The sequence below is a fragment of the Acanthaster planci genome, unplaced genomic scaffold (assembly GCF_054643075.1).
Source record: "Acanthaster planci isolate LZ-2023a unplaced genomic scaffold, COTS_SCS Contig166, whole genome shotgun sequence".
NCBI classification, from domain to species: Eukaryota; Metazoa; Echinodermata; class Asteroidea; order Valvatida; family Acanthasteridae; genus Acanthaster; species Acanthaster planci.
This window is the reverse complement of record NW_028257787.1, coordinates 1-17,795: the sequence shown is the minus strand read 5'-3', so window position 1 is coordinate 17,795 and position 17,795 is coordinate 1. Positions and strand designations below refer to the sequence as shown.

General features: G+C 64.7%; 4 pseudogenes; all 4 read left to right on the top strand.

Moving 5' to 3' along the window:
• The first annotated feature begins 1,194 nt into the window (after positions 1-1,194).
• On the top strand, positions 1,195-2,465 carry LOC147795106 (large subunit ribosomal RNA; annotated as a pseudogene).
• Positions 2,466-5,478: 3,013 nt separating this feature from the next.
• LOC147795105 (large subunit ribosomal RNA) lies at positions 5,479-6,750 on the top strand (annotated as a pseudogene).
• Positions 6,751-9,651: 2,901 nt separating this feature from the next.
• On the top strand, positions 9,652-11,011 carry LOC147795104 (large subunit ribosomal RNA; annotated as a pseudogene).
• A 2,898-nt stretch (positions 11,012-13,909) lies between these two features.
• On the top strand, positions 13,910-15,267 carry LOC147795103 (large subunit ribosomal RNA; annotated as a pseudogene).
• Positions 15,268-17,795: the final 2,528 nt, after the last annotated feature.

The window sequence follows — 17,795 nt, the reverse complement described above, 5'->3', positions numbered from 1 at the left end:
CAACAAGGGGAGTGCAAAGAGACCAGTAGGTTGCGGCGCGGGTTCCCCCCGCTCTCTGGCGAGGATGGTATGGGAGATCTGCGGGCAAGGCAGGCAGGTAGGCGAGGGGCACCGGCCGGGCGGGTCGTTCCCCGGGGGAGGTCGGCGCTGAGTATCCGCCCAAAAACGAGCGCCGGTCGTGCCCCCGAGCCGAACAAGAAAGACACAGGCGGCCTCGAGGGAGCGCGCCGGATATGAGGCCAGGCAGGCAGGCAGGGCAGGCCGAGAAAGAAAAAGGGGAGACCCGGACCCGGCCCGCGGGGACCAAATGCCGCCGGCCCCGTGGCAGATCTCCGAGTGGACTGCCGGAGAGGGAGCGGGCGCCCAGCGCCGAGAGAGAGAAGAGATGGCCGCGGAGGGAAGCCCCCATTCCTGGCAGCCGCCGAGGCACCGGGCGGGCCCTGAGAGGCGAGAGAGAGAGTGAGAGGCCGAGGCCTATTGCGAACCCATCGACCTCAGGTCGGGCGAGAGGACCCGCCGGGTTGGGGCGCCGCATTTGGGGCCGACGCTCATCAGAGCCCAGAAAAGGCGTTGCTTGATACGGGCAGCAGGCCGGTGGCCATGGAAGTCGACTAGCCCTGAAAATGAATGGCACTGAGAGTGCCGCCCACACCTGGCCGTCGGGGCAGAGAGCGAGTGGGACCGCCGGCCGGGTGGTACGCCCCGACGAGTAGGAGGGCCGCCGCGGTGCGCGTCGAAGCGCCGGCCGCCAGGCCGCGTGGAGCCGCCGCGGGCGCAGATCTTGGTGGTAGTAGCAAATATTGGAGTGAGATCCTCGAGGGCCGAGTGGCGGAGAAGGCTTGCATGCGATCAGCAGTTGTACATGGGTCAGTCGATCCTAAGCCCCAGGGAGGTTCCGCTCCCAGCGGAGGCGGGCGCCCCCCTCCTCGCGGGGCCGGGGCCTTTGCCCCCCGGGCGAAACGGAATCGGGTCAATATTCCCAAACCCGCAGGCGGAGCCCTCCGTCCTCCTTGGCGGTCCGATCTGCGAAGCAAGCGAGCCCAAGACGCCGGTCGGGGACCCGGGAAGAGTTTCCTTTTCTTGCTAAGGGGCGGGATCCCTGGAATCGGCTGGTCCGGAGCTAGGGGCTGCGGCCCCCTAGAGCGCCGCGTCTGCGGCGCCGGGCGAGCCCGGACCGGCCTGGGGCCCGCCTCGTGGACAGTCCTCGCTGCGGCCGCTTCGGCCGGCGCCCAACAGCCGGCTCAGAACTGGTACGGACCAGGGGAATCCGACTGTCTAATGAAAAACAGAGCATCGCGACGTCTGCAGCCGGGGCGCTGACGCGAGGTGATTTCTGCCCAGTGCTCTGAATGTCAAAGTGAAGAAATTCAGCGAAGTGCGGGTAAACGGCGGGAGTAACTATGACTCTCTTAAGGTAGCCAAATGCCTCGTCATCTAATTAGTGACGCACATGAATGGATTAACGAGATTCCCACTGTCCCTATCTATCTAGCGAAACCACAGCCAAGGGAACGGGCTTGGCAGAATCAGCTTGACTCTAGTCTGACCTTGTGAAGAGACACGGGGGGTGTAGGATAGGTGGGAGGGCCCCGGCCCGACGCTGAAAAACCACTACTCTCGTCGTTTCTTTACTTAGCCGATGAGGCGGGGAGCGGGCCCAGTCTTCTGGCGCTACGCGGCCGGCCGCCTCCCGCTCTGGCGACAGCTTCAGTCTGGGGGTTTGACTGGGAAGGTACATCTGTCAAAGGGTAACGCAGGTGTCCTAAGGCGAGCTCAGCGAGGACGGAAACCTCGCGCGGAGCAAAAGGGCAAAAGCTCGTTTGAATCTGATTTTCAGCATTATTTCAGACCGTGAAAGCGTGGCCTATCGATCCTTTTGAGCTTTGCAGTTTGAAGCGAGAGGTATCAGAAATGTGACCACAGTGATAACTGGGTAGTTGCAGCCAAGCGTTCATAGCGATGTTGCTGTTTGATCCTTCGATGTCGGCTCTTCCTATCATTGCGAAGCGTTGGATTGTTCACCCACCAATGGGGAACGTGAGCTGGCTTTGGACCGCCGTGAGACAGGTAGTTTTACCCTACTGATGAGAGGTCGCCGTCACGGCAATCCTGCTCAGTACGAGAGGAACCGCAGATTCGGACCCCTGGTTCAGGCGCTCGGTCGACAGGCCGGTGGTGCGAGACTACCACCCGAGAGATTACGGCTAAACGCCTCTAAGTCGAAATCTCTGCCGGTGTGCGGCCCGCGTCAGCGCCCACCCGCTTTTGCCTGGAGGGGGGCCGGGCCGACTCCGCCCACGGCCCCTGCCCGGGGGCCGGGAACTCCGGCGCAAGCCGAACCGCCGTCTCGAGAGGGACGCCAGATCACTTGCAGACGACTTGGGTATGGATTGGGGTGTCGTGCCCAGTAGAGCAGCCGCTTTGCTGTGATCTGCTAAAACTAAACCTTTCGATCCGAGGGATTTGCCCGCGCCGCAGACGGGCCGATCCTGGCAGGCCGGGTCGGACGACGTCGCTGCTGCGGGAGCGGCTTCTGGGAGAGGGGTGGTGGGGTCCAGCAGCGGGGGGAGGAGGTCGAGCGCGGAGGGCCGGCCGGCGCCGCCCGGTGGCCCTCGGGCGGACCGGCCTTGGAGGAGGAGACTGGGGAGTACCAGCGGCGGGCCCGGCGGCACTCGAACTCGGCAGAGGAACTGACGGCGGAGTAAACGAGCGCTTTCCCTGAGGCCTAGGATTGGCTGCTGAGCTGCATGTCTGACACGGCCGCCCCAAACTGACTTGAAATCCACGTTTAATAGTGTACCCCGCAGGAGGGCTCTCGGGGAGTTGCCAAGTCGGTCCCAATGCCATCGTGCGATCAGCTGTTCGGCATGGATAAACCATGGCTTCCAGCCCGAGTGCGGCATCTGGCAGCGGGCGGCGTCGGTCCCGCCGTGGGTGCCGGACAGGGAGCGTTACGTGGGTGCCCGCTAAAGATTTCTTCCTCGGACTTCGTTGACCGCGAAAGGGCTCATCTCCAGTTACGCTTCGACTCGGGCGCAAAAACTGACTCGGCCCCACCGGCGAGAGCCGGGGATACGCTGCCGGGCCGCGAGGCTTATCCGGCCGCCCAAAACCTGATTTGAAATCCGGGGCCGGAGGTGCACCCCGCAGGAGGGCTCTAATGGGAGTGGCGCCACGTGCCAGCGGGCGGGTAGGGACCGGGGCCTCGGGCCCGAGGGCGGAGTCTCGCAGCGGGCGGCGCCTGTCCCGCTGTGGGTGTCGGACGGGCGGCGTTGCGTGGGCGCCCGCTGAAGATTTCTTCCCCGGACTTGGTGGTGCGCGAAAGGTCGGATCTCCGGTTTCGACCCGACTCGGGCGCAAAAACCGACTCGTCCCCACTTGCCAACGCTTCGGCGAGGCACCCTGGCTCTCGAGAGCGTCACTCGTCGGGGTCTGTTGGGCCCCAAACGTGCGTATTTCAATAAGAGCGTTTTGAACCTTAACCCCCACTCCCTGGTTTGCATTTTTATAGGGGGGAGGGTGTCTCCGCGGCGAATTGCCGTCCTGGGAGAAAAAAACCCGCCGCAGCCGCACGCGGACCCTCTAAAGCCGTGCATTTCCGACACGCTTCCCCGGGCGAAAACGGCTCCATGCCGGCGGGTTGCGTGGTGCGGCGCGGTGAATCGCCTTTTTCGGAAAACCTGGTCCGAGAGGTTCGGATGTCCGGGGTTGCCCCCGGAGGGGGGGGCGGGCGCTTCAGGCATGGCGTCCATCGGCTCGCCGGCCCGCCCAAGGCCTCTGAGAAGGCTTTGCCCCGGGACAGGGCTGGGCCCAAAACGTGCGTATTTCAATGAGAGCGTTTTGGACCTTAACCCCCACTCCCTGGTTTGCCTATTTATAGGGGGAGGGTGGTCTGAAGCTCAGCTCCAGCTGCCAGAAATCAGTACAGCCATATATTGTCCATACAATACGGCAATTCCTGCAGGGTGGAGCCCAATCCTCCGGAGCGATTCCCCCTGGGGTCTGGACAAGCCCCGCTCCGGAGCGGCTCAAGGAAAGTGGCTGCTCGCCGTCCCGTCGGGAGGCCCTCCGGGCGCTCCGTTAACGGCGTTTCTCTGCGCGGCCGACCCGACCCTTCATGCCCAGAAGAGCGTCGGCCGGCCCGCCCGGCCTTGCCCAGAGGTGTCGGAAAGGCCGCTCCCGGGCCGCGGCCGGCCTTGCCGGAGAGCCCCGGGACGGGAGGTGCGGAAAAAGTGGCAGCCCGCCGCCCCGCCGGGAGGCCCCAGCGAGGACACTGGCTGCAGGCGGCAACAAGGGGAGTGCAAAGAGACCGGTAGGTTGCGGTGCGGGTTCCCCCCGCTCTCTCGCGAGGATGATATGGGAGATCTGCGGGCAAGGCAGGCAGGTAGGCGAGGGGCACCGGCCGGGCGGGTCGTTCCCCGGGGGAGGTCGGCGCTGAGTATCCGCCCCACAAACGAGCGCCGGTCGTGCCCCCAAACCGAACAAGAAAGACACAGGCGGCCTTGAGGGAGCGCGCTGGAAAGGAGGCCAGGTAGGCAGGGCAGGCCGAGAAAGAAAAAGGGGAGGCCCGGACCCGGCCAACGGGGACCGAGTGCCGCCGGCCCCGTGGCAGATCTCCGAGTGGACCGCCGGAGAGGGAGCGGGCACCCAGCGCCGAGAGAGAGAAGAGAGGGCCGCGGAGGGAAGCCCTCCTTCCTGGCAGCCGCCGAGGCGCCGGGCGGGCCCTGAGAGGCGAGAGAGAGAGTGAGAAGCCGAAGCCTATTGCAAACCCATCGACCTCAGGTCGGGCGAGAGGACCCGCCGGGTTGGCGTGCCGCATTTGGGGCCGACGCTCATCAGAGCCCAGAGAAGGCGTTGCTTAATACGGGCAGCAGGCCGGTGGCCATGGAAGTCGACTAGCCCTGAAAATGAATGGCACTGAGAGTGCCGCCCACACCTGGCCGTCGGGGCAGAGAGCGAGTGGGACCGCCGGCTGGGTGGTACGCCCCGACGAGTAGGAGGGCCGCCGCGGTGCGCGTCGAAGCGCCGGCCGCCAGGCCGCGTGGAGCCGCCGCGGGCGCAGATCTTGGTGGTAGTAGCAAATATTGGAGTGAGATCCTCGAGGGACGAGTGGCGGAGAAGGCTTGCATGCGATCAGCAGTTGTACATGGGTCAGTCGATCCTAAGCCCCAGGGAGGTTCCGCTCCCAGCGGAGGCGGGTGCCCCCCTCCTGGCGGGGCCGGGGCCTCGCCCCCCGGGCGAAACGGAATCGGGTCAATATTCCCAAACCCGCAGGCGGAGCCCTCCGTCCTCCTTGGCGGTCCGATCTGCGAAGCAAGCGAGCCCCAGACGCCGGTCGGGGACCCAGGAGGAGTTACCTTTTCTTGCTAAGGGGCGGGATCCCTGGAATCGGCTGGTCCGGAGCTAGGGGCTGCGGCCCCCTAGAGCGCCGCGTCTGCGGCGCCGGGCGAGCCCGGACCGGCCTGGGGCCAGCCTTCGTGGACAGTCCTCGCTGCGGCCGCTTCGGCCGGCGCCCAACAGCCGGCTCAGAACTGGTACGGACCAGGGGAATCCGACTGTCTAATGAAAAACAGAGCATCGCGACGTCTGCAGCCGGGGCGCTGACGCGATGTGATTTCTGCCCAGTGCTCTGAATGTCAAAGTGAAGAAATTCAGCGAAGTGCGGGTAAACGGCGGGAGTAACTATGACTCTCTTAAGGTAGCCAAATGCCTCGTCATCTAATTAGTGACGCGCATGAATGAATTAACGAGATTCCCACTGTCCCTATCTATCTAGCGAAAACCACAGCCAAGGGAACGGGCTTGGCAGAATCAGCTTGACTCTAGTCTGCCCTTGTGAAGAGACACGGGGGGTGTAGGATAGGTGGGAGGGCCCCGGCCCGACGTTGAAAAACCACTACTCTCGTCGTTTCTTTACTTAGCCGATGAGGCGGGGAGCGGGCCCAGTCTTCTGGCGCTACGGGGCCGGCCGCCACCCGCTCTGGCGACAGCTTCAGTCTGGGGGTTTGACTGGGAAGGTACATCTGTCAAAGGGTAACGCAGGTGTCCTAAGGCGAGCTCAGCGAGGACGGAAACCTCGCGCGGAGCAAAAGGGCAAAAGCTCGTTTGAATCTGATTTTCAGCATGAATACAGACCGTGAAAGCGTGGCCTATCGATCCTTTTGAGCTTTGCAGTTTGAAGCGAGAGGTATCAGAAATGTTAACACAGTGATAACTGGGTAGTTGCAGCCAAGCGTTCATAGCGATGTTGCTGTTTGATCCTTCGATGTCGGCTCTTCCTATCATTGCGAAGCGTTGGATTGTTCACCCACCAATGGGGAACGTGAGCTGGCTTTGGACCGCCGTGAGACAGGTAGTTTTACCCTACTGATGAGAGGTCGCCGTCACGGCAATCCTGCTCAGTACGAGAGGAACCGCAGATTCGGACCCCTGGTTCAGGCGCTCGGTCGAGAGGCCGGTGGTGCGAGACTACCACCCGAGAGATTACGGCTAAACGCCTCTAAGTCGAAATCTCTGCCGGTGTGCGGCCCGCGTCAGCGCCCACCCGCTCTTGCCTGGAGGGGGGCCGGGCCGACTCCGCCCGCGGCCCCTGCCCGGGGGCCGGGAACTCCGGCGCAAGGCGAACCGCCGTCTCGAGAGGGACGCCAGATCACTTGCAGACGACTTGGGTATGGATTGGGGTGTCGTGCCCAGTAGAGCAGCCGCTTTGCTGTGATCTGCTAAAACTAAACCTTTCGATCCGAGGGATTTGCCCGCCCCGCAGACGGGCCGATCCTGGCGGGCCGGGTCGGACGACGTCGCTGCTGCGGGAGCGGCTTCTGGGAGAGGGGTGGTGGGGTCCAGCAGCGGGGGGAGGAGGTCGAGCGCGGAGGGCCGGCCGGCGCCGCCCGGTGGCCCTCGGGCGGACCGGCCTTGGAGGAGGAGACTGGGGAGTACCAGCGGCGGGCCCGGCGGCACTCGAACTCGGCAGAGGAACTGACGGCGGAGTAAACGAGCGCTTTCCCTGAGGCCGAGGATTGGCTGCTGGGCTGCATGGCTGACCACGGCCCGCCCCAAACTGACTTGAAATCCACGTTTAATAGTGTACCCCCGCAGGAGGGCTCTCGGGGAGTTGCCAAGTCGGTCCCAATGCCATCGTGCGATCAGCTGTTTGGCACGGATAAACCATGGCTTCCAGCCCGAGTGCGGCATCTGGCAGCGGGCGGCGTCAGTCCCGCCGTGGGTGCCGGACGGGGAGCGTTACGTGGGTGCCCGCTAAAGATTTCTTCATCGGACTTCGTTGACCGCGAAAGGGCTCATCTCCAGTTACGCTTCGACTCGGGCGCAAAAACTGACTCGGCCCCACCGGCGAGAGCCGGGGATACGCTGCTGGGCCGCGAGGCTTATCCGGCCGCCCAAAACCTGATTTGAAATCCGGGGCCGGAGGTGCACCCCGCAGGAGGGCTCTAATGGGAGTGGCGCCACGTGCCAGCGGGCGGGTAGGGACCGGGGCCTCGGGCCCGAGGGCGGAGTCTCGCAGCGGGCGGCGCCGGTCCCGCTGTGGGTGTCGGACGGGCGGCGTTGCGTGGGCGCCCGCTGAAGATTTCTTCCCCGGACTTGGTGGTGCGCGAAAGGTAGGATCTCCGGTTTCGACCCGACTCGGGCGCAAAAACCGACTCGTCCCCACTTGCCAACGCGTCGGCGAGGCACCCCGGCTCTCGAGAGCGTCACTCGTCGGGGTCTGTTGGGCCCCAAACGTGCGTATTTCAATGAGAGCGTTTTGAACCTTAACCCCCACTCCCTGGTTTGCCTTTTTATAGGGGGGAGGGTGTCTCCGCGGCGAATTGCCGTCCTGGGAGAAAAAAACCCGCCGAAGCCGCACGCGGACCCTCTAAAGCCGTGCATTTCCGACACGCTTCCCCGGGCGAAAACGGCTCCATGCCGGCGGGTTGCGTGGTGCGGCGCGGTGAATCGCCTTTTTCGGAAAACCTGGTCCGAGAGGTTCGGATGTCCGGGGTTGCCCGCGGAGAGCGGGCCGGGCGCTTCAGGCATAGCGTCCATCGGCTCGCCGGCCCACCCAAGGCCTCTGAGAGGGCTTTGCCCCGGGACAGGTTGGGCCCAAAACGTGCGTATTTCAATGAGAGCGTTTTGGACCTTAACCGCCACTCCCTGGTTTGCCTATTTATAGGGGGAGGGTGGTCTGGAGCTCAGCTCCATCTGCCAGGTATCAGTACAGCCATATATTGTCCATACAATACGGCAATTCCTGCAGGGTGGAGCCCAAGCCTCCGGAGCGATTCCCCCTGGGGTCTGGACAAGCCCCGCTCCCGGAGCGGCTCAAGGAAAGTGGCTGCTCGCCGTCCCTCCGGGAGGCCCTCCGTGCGCTCCGTTAACGGCGTTTCTCTGCGCGGCCGGCCCGACCCTTCATGCCCAGAACAGCGTCGGCCGGCCCGTCCGGCCTTGCCCAGAGGTGTCGGAAAGGCCGCTCCCGGGCCGCGGCCGGCCCTGCCGGAGAGCCCCGGGACGGGAGGTGCGGAAAAAGGGGCGGCCCGCCGCCCCCCCCGGCTGGGACGCCCCCCGCCAGGACACTGGCTGCAGGCGGCAACAAGGGGAGTGCAAAGAGACCGGAAGGTTGCGGCGCGGGTTCCCCCGCTCTCTGGCGAGGATGATATGGGAGATCTGCGGGCAAGGCAGGCAGGTAGGCGAGGGGCACCGGCGGGGCGGGTTGTTCACCGGGGAAGGCCGGCGGTGAGTCTCCGCCCCAAACCGAGCGCCGGTTGTGCCCCCGAGCCGAACAAGAAAGACACAGGCGGCCTCGAGGGAGCGCGCCGGAAATGATGCCAGGCAGGCAGGCAGGGCAGGCGGAGAAAGAAAAAGGGGAGACCCGGACCCGGTCAGCGGGGACCGAGTGCCGCCGGCCCCGTGGCAGATCTCCGAGTGGACTGCCGGAGAGGGAGCGGGCACCCAGCACCGAGAGAGAGAAGAGAGGGCCGCGGAGGGAAGCCCTCCTTCCTGGCAGCCGCCGAGGCGCCGGGCGGGCCCTGAGAGGCGAGAGAGAGTGAGAGGCCGAGGCCTATTGCGAACCCATCGACCTCAGGTCGGGCGAGAGGACCCGCCGGGTTGGGGCGCCGCATTTGTGGCCGACGTTCATCAGAGCCCAGAAAAGGCGTTGCTTAATACGGGCAGCAGGCCGGTGGCCATGGAAGTCGACTAGCCCTGAAAATGAATGGCACTGAGAGTGCCGCCCACACCTGGCCGTCGGGGCAGAGAGCGAGTGGGACCGCCGGGTGGTACGCCCCGACGAGTAGGAGGGCCGCCGCGGTGCGCGTCGAAGCGCCGGCCGCCAGGCCACGTGGAGCCGCCGCGGGCGCAGATCTTGGTGGTAGTAGCAAATATTGGAGTGAGATCCTCGAGGGCCGAGTGGCGGAGAAGGCTTGCATGCGATCAGCAGTTGTACATGGGTCAGTCGATCCTAAGCCCCAGGGAGGTTCCGCTCCCAGCGGAGGCGGGCGCCCCCCTCCTCGCGGGGCCGGGGCCTTTGCCCCCCGGGCGAAACGGAATCGGGTCAATATTCCCAAACCCGCAGGCGGAGCCCTCCGTCCTCCTTGGCGGTCCGATCTGCGAAGCAAGCGAGCCCAAGACGCCGGTCGGGGACCCGGGAAGAGTTTCCTTTTCTTGCTAAGGGGCGGGATCCCTGGAATCGGCTGGTCCGGAGCTAGGGCGCTGGGCGAGCCCGGACCGGCCTGGGGCCCGCCTCGTGGACAGTCCTCGCTGCGGCCGCTTCGGCCGGCGCCCAGCAGCCGGCTCAGAACTGGTACGGACCAGGGGAATCCGACTGTCTAATGAAAAACAGAGCATCGCGACGTCTGCAGCCGGGGCGCTGACGCGATGTGATTTCTGCCCAGTGCTCTGAATGTCAAAGTGAAGAAATTCAGCGAAGTGCGGGTAAACGGCGGGAGTAACTATGACTCTCTTAAGGTAGCCAAATGCCTCGTCATCTAATTAGTGACGCGCATGAATGAATTAACGAGATTCCCACTGTCCCTATCTATCTAGCGAAACCACAGCCAAGGGAACGGGCTTGGCAGAATCAGCTTGACTCTAGTCTGACCTTGTGAAGAGACACGGGGGGGGGTGTAGGATAGGTGGGAGGGCCCCAGGCCCGACGCTGAAATGCCACTACTCTCGTGGTTTCTTTACTTAGCCGGTGAGGCGGGGAGCGGGCCCAGTCTTCTGGCGCTACGGGGCCGGCCGCCTCCCGCTCCGGCGACAGCTTTAGTCGGGGACTTAAACTGGGCCGTACATCTGTCAAAGGGTAACGCAGGTGTCCTAAGGCGAGCTCAGCGAGGACGGAAACCTCGCGCGGAGCAAAAGGGCAAAAGCTCGTTTGAATCTGATTTTCAGCATGAATACAGACCGTGAAAGCGTGGCCTATCGATCCTTTTGAGCTTTGCAGTTTGAAGCGAGAGGTATCAGAAATGTTACCACAGTGATAACTGGGTAGTTGCAGCCAAGCGTTCATAGCGATGTTGCTGTTTGATCCTTCGATGTCGGCTCTTCCTATCATTGCGAAGCGTTGGATTGTTCACCCACCAATGGGGAACGTGAGCTGGCTTTGGACCGCCGTGAGACAGGTAGTTTTACCCTACTGATGAGAGGTCGCCGTCACGGCAATCCTGCTCAGTACGAGAGGAACCGCAGATTCGGACCCCTGGTTCAGGCGCTCGGTCGACAGGCCGGTGGTGCGAGACTACCACCCGAGAGATTACGGCTAAACGCCTCTAAGTCGAAATCTCTGCCGGTGTGCGGCCCGCGTCAGCGCCCACCCGCTTTTGCCTGGAGGGGGGCCGGGCCGACTCCGCCCACGGCCCCTGCCCGGGGGCCGGGAACTCCGGCGCAAGCCGAACCGCCGTCTCGAGAGGGACGCCAGATCACTTGCAGACGACTTGGGTATGGATTGGGGTGTCGTGCCCAGTAGAGCAGCCGCTTTGCTGTGATCTGCTAAAACTAAACCTTTCGATCCGAGGGATTTGCCCGCCCCGCAGACGGGCCGATCCTGGCGGGCCGGGTCGGACGACGTCGCTGCTGCGGGAGCGGCTTCTGGGAGAGGGGTGGTGGGGTCCAGCAGCGGGGGAGGAGGTCGAGCGCGGAGGGCCGGCCAACGCCGCCCGGTGGCCCTCGGGCGGACCGGCCTTGGAGGAGGAGACTGGGGAGTACCAGCGGCGGGCCCGGCGGCACTCGAACTCGGCAGAGGAACTGACGGCGGAGTAAACGAGCGCTTTCCCTGAGGCCTAGGATTGGCTGCTGGGCTGCATGTCTGACACGGCCGCCCCAAACTGACTTGAAATCCACGTTTAATAGTGTACCCCGCAGGAGGGCTCTCGGGGAGTTGCCAAGTCGGTCCCAATGCCATCGTGCGATCAGCTGTTCGGCACGGATAAACCATGGCTTCCAGCCCGAGTGCGGCATCTGGCAGCGGGCGGCGTCAGTCCCGCCGTGGGTGCCGGACGGGGAGCGTTAGTGGGTGCCCGCTAAAGATTTCTTCCTCGGACTTCGTTGACCGCGAAAGGGCTCATCTCCAGTTACGCTTCGACTCGGGCGCAAAAACTGACTCGGCCCCACCGGCGAGAGCCGGGGATACGCTGCTGGGCCGCGAGGCTTATCCGGCCGCCCAAAACCTGATTTGAAATCCGGGGCCGGAGGTGCACCCCGCAGGAGGGCTCTAATGGGAGTGGCGCCACGTGCCAGCGGGCGGGTAGGGACCGGGGCCTCGGGCCCGAGGGCGGAGTCTCGCAGCGGACGGCGCCGGTCCCGCTGTGGGTGTCGGACGGGCGGCGTTGCGTGGGCGCCCGCTGAAGATTTCTTCCCCGGACTTGGTGGTGCGCGAAAAGTCGGATCTCCGGTTTCGACCCGACTCGGGCGCAAAAACCGACTCGTCCCCACTTGCCAACGCGTCGGCGAGGCACCCCCGGCTCTCGAGAGCGTCACTCGTCGGGGTCTGTCGGGCCCCAATCGTGTGTATTTCAATGAAAGCGTTTTGAACCTTAACCCCCACTCCCTGCTTTGCCTTTTTATAGGGGGGAGGGTGTCTCCGCGGCGAATTGCCGTCCTGGGGGAAAAAAACCCGCCGAAACCGCACGCGGACCCCTCTAAAGCCGTGCATTTCCGACACGCTTCCCCGGGCGAAAAACGGCTCCATGCCGGCGGGTTGCGTGGTGCGGCGCGGTGAATCGCCTTTTTCGGAAAACCTGGTCCGAGAGGTTCGGATGTCCGGGGTTACCCGCGGAGAGCGGGCCGGGCGCTTCAGGCATAGCGGTCCATCGGCTCGCCGGCCCACCCAAGGCCTCTGAGAGGGCTTTGCCCCGGGACAGGTTGGGCCCAAAACGTGCGTATTTCAATGACAGCGTTTTGGACCTTAACCCCCACTCCCTGGTTTGCCTATTTATAGGGGGAGGGTGGTCTGAAGCTCAGCTCCAGCTGCCAGAAATCAGTACAGCCATATATTGTCCATACAATACGGCAATTCCTGCAGGGTGGAGCCCAAGCCTCCGGAGCGATTCCCCCTGGGGTCTGGACAAGCCCCGCTCCGGAGCGGCTCAAGGAAAGTGGCTGGTCGCCGGCCCGCCGGGAGGCCCTCCGGGCGCTCCGTTAACGGCGTTTCTCTGCGCGGCCGGCCCGACCCCTTCATGCCCAGAAGAGTGTCGGCCGGCCCGCCTGGCCTTGCCCAGAGGTGTCGGAAAGGCCGCTCCCGGGCCGCGGCCGGCCCTGCCGGAGAGCCCCGGGACGGGAGGTGCGGAAAAAGTGGCAGCCCGCCGCCCCGCCGGGAGGCCCCAGCGAGGACACTGGCTGCAGGCGGCAACAAGGGGAGTGCAAAGAGACCGGTAGGTTGCGGCGCGGGTTCCCCCCGCTCTCTGGCGAGGATGGTATGGGAGATCTGCGGGCAAGGCAGGCAGGTAGGCGAGGGGCACCGGCCGGGCGGGTCGTTCCCCGGGGGAGGTCGGCGCTGAGTATCCGCCCCACAAACGAGCGCCGGTCGTGCCCCCAAACCGAACAAGAAAGACACAGGCGGCCTTGAGGGAGCACGCCGGAAAGGAGGCCAGGTAGGCAGGGCAGGCCGAGAAAGAAAAAGGGGAGGCCCGGACCCGGCCAACGGGGACCGAGTGCCGCCGGCCCCGTGGCAGATCTCCGAGTGGACCGCCGGAAAGGGAGCGCGCGCCCAGCGCCGAGAGAGAGAAGAGAGGGCCGCGGAGGGAAGCCCCCATTCCTGGCAGCCGCCGAAGCGCCGGGCGGGCCCTGAGAGGCGAGAGAGAGAGTGAGAGGCCGGGGCCTATTGCGAACCCATCGACCTCAGGTCGGGCGAGAGGACCCGCCGGGTTGGGGCGCCGCATTTGGGGCCGACGCTCATCAGAGCCCAGAAAAGGCGTTGCTTGATACGGGCAGCAGGCCGGTGGGCCATGGAAGTCGACTAGCCCTGAAAATGAATGGCACTGAGAGTGCCGCCCACCCCTGGCCGTCAGGGCAGAGAGCGAGTGGGACCGCCGGCCGGGTGGTACGCCCCGACGAGTAGGAGGGCCGCCGCGGTGCGCGTCGAAGCGCCGGCCGCCAGGCCGCGTGGAGCCGCCGCGGGCGCAGATCTTGGTGGTAGTAGCAAATATTGGAGTGAGATCCTCGAGGGCCGAGTGGCGGAGAAGGCTTGCATGCGATCAGCAGTTGTACATGGGTCAGTCGATCCTAAGCCCCAGGGAGGTTCTGCTCCCAGCGGAGGCGGGCGCCCCCCTCCTCGTGGGGCCGGGGCCTCGCCCCCTGGGCGAAATGGAATCGGGTCAATATTCCCAAACCCGCAGGCGGAGCCCTCCGTCCTCCTTGGCGGTCCGATCTGCGAAGCAAGCAAGCCCCAGACACCGGTTGGGGACCCGGGAAGAGTTTCCTTTTCTTGCTAAGGGGCGGGATCCCTGGAATCGGCTGGTCCGGAGCTAGGGCGCTGGACGAGCCCGGACCGGCCTGGGGCCCGCCTCGTGGACAGTCCTCGCTGCGGCCGCTTCGGCCGGCGCCCCAACAGCCCGGCTCAGAACTGGTACGGACCAGGGGAATCCGACTGTCTAATGAAAAACAGAGCATCGCGACGTCTGCAGCCGGGGCGCTGACGCGAGGTGATTTCTGCCCAGTGCTCTGAATGTCAAAGTGAAGAAATTCAGCGAAGTGCGGGTAAACGGCGGGAGTAACTATGACTCTCTTAAGGTAGCCAAATGCCTCGTCATCTAATTAGTGACGCGCATGAATGGATTAACGAGATTCCCACTGTCCCTATCTATCTAGCGAAACCACAGCCAAGGGAACGGGCTTGGCAGAATCAGCTTGACTCTAGTCTGACCTTGTGAAGAGACACGGGGGGTGTAGGATAGGTGGGAGGGCCCCGGCCCGACGCTGAAAAACCACTACTCTCGTCGTTTCTTTACTTAGCCGATGAGGCGGGGAGCGGGCCCAGTCTTCTGGCGCTACGGGGCCGGCCGCCACCCGCTCTGGCGACAGCTTCAGTCTGGGGGTTTGACTGGGGCGGTACATCTGTCAAAGGGTAACGCAGGTGTCCTAAGGCGAGCTCAGCGAGGACGGAAACCTCGCGCGGAGCAAAAGGGCAAAAGCTCGTTTGAATCTGATTTTCAGCATGAATACAGACCGTGAAAGCGTGGCCTATCGATCCTTTTGAGCTTTGCAGTTTGAAGCGAGAGGTATCAGAAATGTTACCACAGTGATAACTGGGTAGTTGCAGCCAAGCGTTCATAGCGATGTTGCTGTTTGATCCTTCGATGTCGGCTCTTCCTATCATTGCGAAGCGTTGGATTGTTCACCCACCAATGGGGAACGTGAGCTGGCTTTGGACCGCCGTGAGACAGGTAGTTTTACCCTACTGATGAGAGGTCGCCGTCACGGCAATCCTGCTCAGTACGAGAGGAACCGCAGATTCGGACCCCTGGTTCATGCGCTCGGTCGACAGGCCGGTGGTGCTAGACTACCACCTCAGAGATTCCGGCTAAACGCCTCTAAGTCGAAATCTCTGCCGGTGTGCGGCCCGCGTCAGCGCCCACCCGCTTTTGCCTGGAGGGGGGCCGGGCCGACTCCTCCACGGACCCTGCCCGGGGGCCGGGTACACCGGCGCACGGCGTACCGCCGTCCCGAGAGGGCCGCCAGATCACTTGCAGCCGTCTTGGGTATGGATTGGGGTGTCGTGCCCAGTAGAGCAGCCGCTTTGCTGTGATCTGCTAAAACTAAACCTTTCGATCCGAGGGATTTGCCCGCGCCGCAGACGGGCCGATCCTGGCGGGTCGGGTCGGACGACGTCGCTGCTGTGGGAGCGGCTTCTGGGAGAGGGGTGGTGGGGTCCAGCAGCGGGGGGAGGAGGGCGAGCGCGGGAGGGCCGGCCGGCGCCGCCCGGTGGCCCTCGGGCGGACCGGCCTTGGAGGAGGAGACCGGGGAGGACCAGCGGCGGGCTCGGCGGCACTCGGACTCGGCAGAGGAACTGACGGCAGAGTGAACCGGCGCTTCCCCTGAGGCCGAGGATTGGCTGCTGGGCTGCATGTCTGACACGGCCGCCCCAAACTGACTTGAAATCCACGTTTAATAGTGTACCCCGCAGGAGGGCTCTAGGGGAGTTGCCAAGTCGGTCCCAATGCCATCGTGCGATCAGCTGCTCGGCACGGGGATGAACCATGGCTTCCAGCCCGAGTGCGGCATCTGGCAGCGGGCGGCGTCGGTCCCGCCGTGGGTGCCGGACGGGGAGCGTTACGAGGGTGCCCCCTGAAGATTTCTTCCTCGGACTTGGTGGTGCACGAAAGGTCGGATCTCCAGTTTCGATCCGACTCGGGCGCAAAAACCGACTCGTCCCCACTTGCCAACGCGTCGGCGAGGCACCCCAGCTCTCGAGAGCGTCACTCGTCGGGGTCTGTTGGGCCCCAAACGTCCATATTTCAATAAGAGCGTTTTGAACCTTAACCCCCACTCCCTGGTTTGCCTTTTTATAGGGGGGAGGGTGTCTCCGCGGCGAATTGCCGTCCTGGGGAAAAAAAAACCCGCCGCAGCCGCACGCAGACCCTCTAAAGCCGTGCATTTCCGACATGCTTCCCCGGGCGAAAACGGCTCCATGCCGGCGGGTTGCGTGGTGCGGCGCGGTGAATCGCCTTTTTCGGAAAACCTGGTCCGAGAGGTTCGGATGTACGGGGTTGCCCGCGGAGAGCGGGCCGGGCGCTTCAGGCATGGCGTCCATCGGCTCGCCGGCCCACCCAAGGCCTCTGAGAGGGCTTTGCCCCGGGACAGGTTGGGCCCAAAAACGTGCGTATTTCAATGACAGCGTTTTGGACCTTAACCCCCCCCTCCGTGGTTTGCCTATTTATAGGGGGAGGGTGGTCTGGAGCTCAGCTCCAGCTGCCAGAAATCAGTACAGCCATATATTGTCCATACAATACGGCAATTCCTGCAGGGTGGAGCCCAAGCCTCCGGAGCGATTCCCCCTGGGGTCTGGACAAGCCCCGCTCCGGAGCGGCTCAAGGAAAGTGGCTGCTCGCCGTCCCGCCGGGAGGCCCTCCGGGCGCTCCGTTAACGGCGTCTCTCTGCGCGGCCGGCCCGACCCTTCATGCCCAGAAGAGCGTCGGTCGGCCCGCCCGGCCTTGCCCAGAGGTGTTGGGAAGGCCGCTCCCCGGCCGCGGCCGGCCCTGCCGGAGAGCCCCGGGACGGGAGGTGCGGAAAAAGTGGCAGCCCGCCGCCCCGCCGGGAGGCCCCAGCGATGACACTAGCTGCAGGCGGCAACAAGGGGAGTGCAAAGAGGACCGGTAGGTTGCGGTGCGGGTTCCCCCCCGCTCTCTCGCGAGGATGATATGGGAGATCTGCGGGCAAGGCAGGCAGGTAGGCGAGGGGCACCGTCCGGGCGGGTCGTTCCCCGGGGGAGGTCGGCGCTGAGTATCCGCCCCACAAACGAGCGCCGGTCGTGCTCCCAAACCGAACAAGAAAGACACAGGCGGCCTTGAGGGAGCGCGCTGGAAAGGAGGCCAGGTAGGCAGGGCAGGCCGAGAAAGAAAAAGGGGAGGCCCGGACCCGGCCAACGGGGACCGAGTGCCGCCGGCCCCGTGGCAGATCTCCGAGTGGACCGCCGGAGAGGGAGCGGGCGCCCAGCGCCGAGAGAGAGAAGAGAGGGCCGCGGAGGGAAGCCCTCCTTCCTGGCAGCCGCCGAGGCGCCAGGCGGACCCTGAGAGGCGAGAGAGAGTGAGAGGCCGAGGCCTATTGCGAACCCATCGACCTCAGGTCGGGCGAGAGGACCCGCCGGGTTGGGGCGCCGCATTTGGGGCCGACGTTCATCAGAGCCCAGAAAAGGCGTTGCTTAATACGGGCAGCAGGCCGGTGGCCATGGAAGTCGACTAGCCCTGAAAATGAATGGCACTGAGAGTGCCGCCCACACCTGGCCGTCGGGGCAGAGAGCGAGTGGGACCGCCGGCCGGGTGGTACGCCCCGACGAGTAGGAGGGCCGCCGCGGTGCGCGTCGAAGCGCCGGCCGCCAGGCTGCGTGGAGCCCGCGCGGGCGCAGATCTTGGTGGTAGTAGCAAATATTGGAGTGAGATCCTCGAGAGCCGAGTGGCGGAGAAGGCTTGCATGCGATCAGCAGTTGTACATGGGTCAGTCGATCCTAAGCCCCAGGGAGGTTCCGCTCCCAGCGGCGGCGGGCGCCCCCCTCCGCCGCGGGGGCCGGGGCCTTTGCCCCCCGGGCGAAACGGAATCGGGTCAATATTCCCAAACCCGCAGGCGGAGCCCTCCGTCCTCCTTGGCTGTCCGAT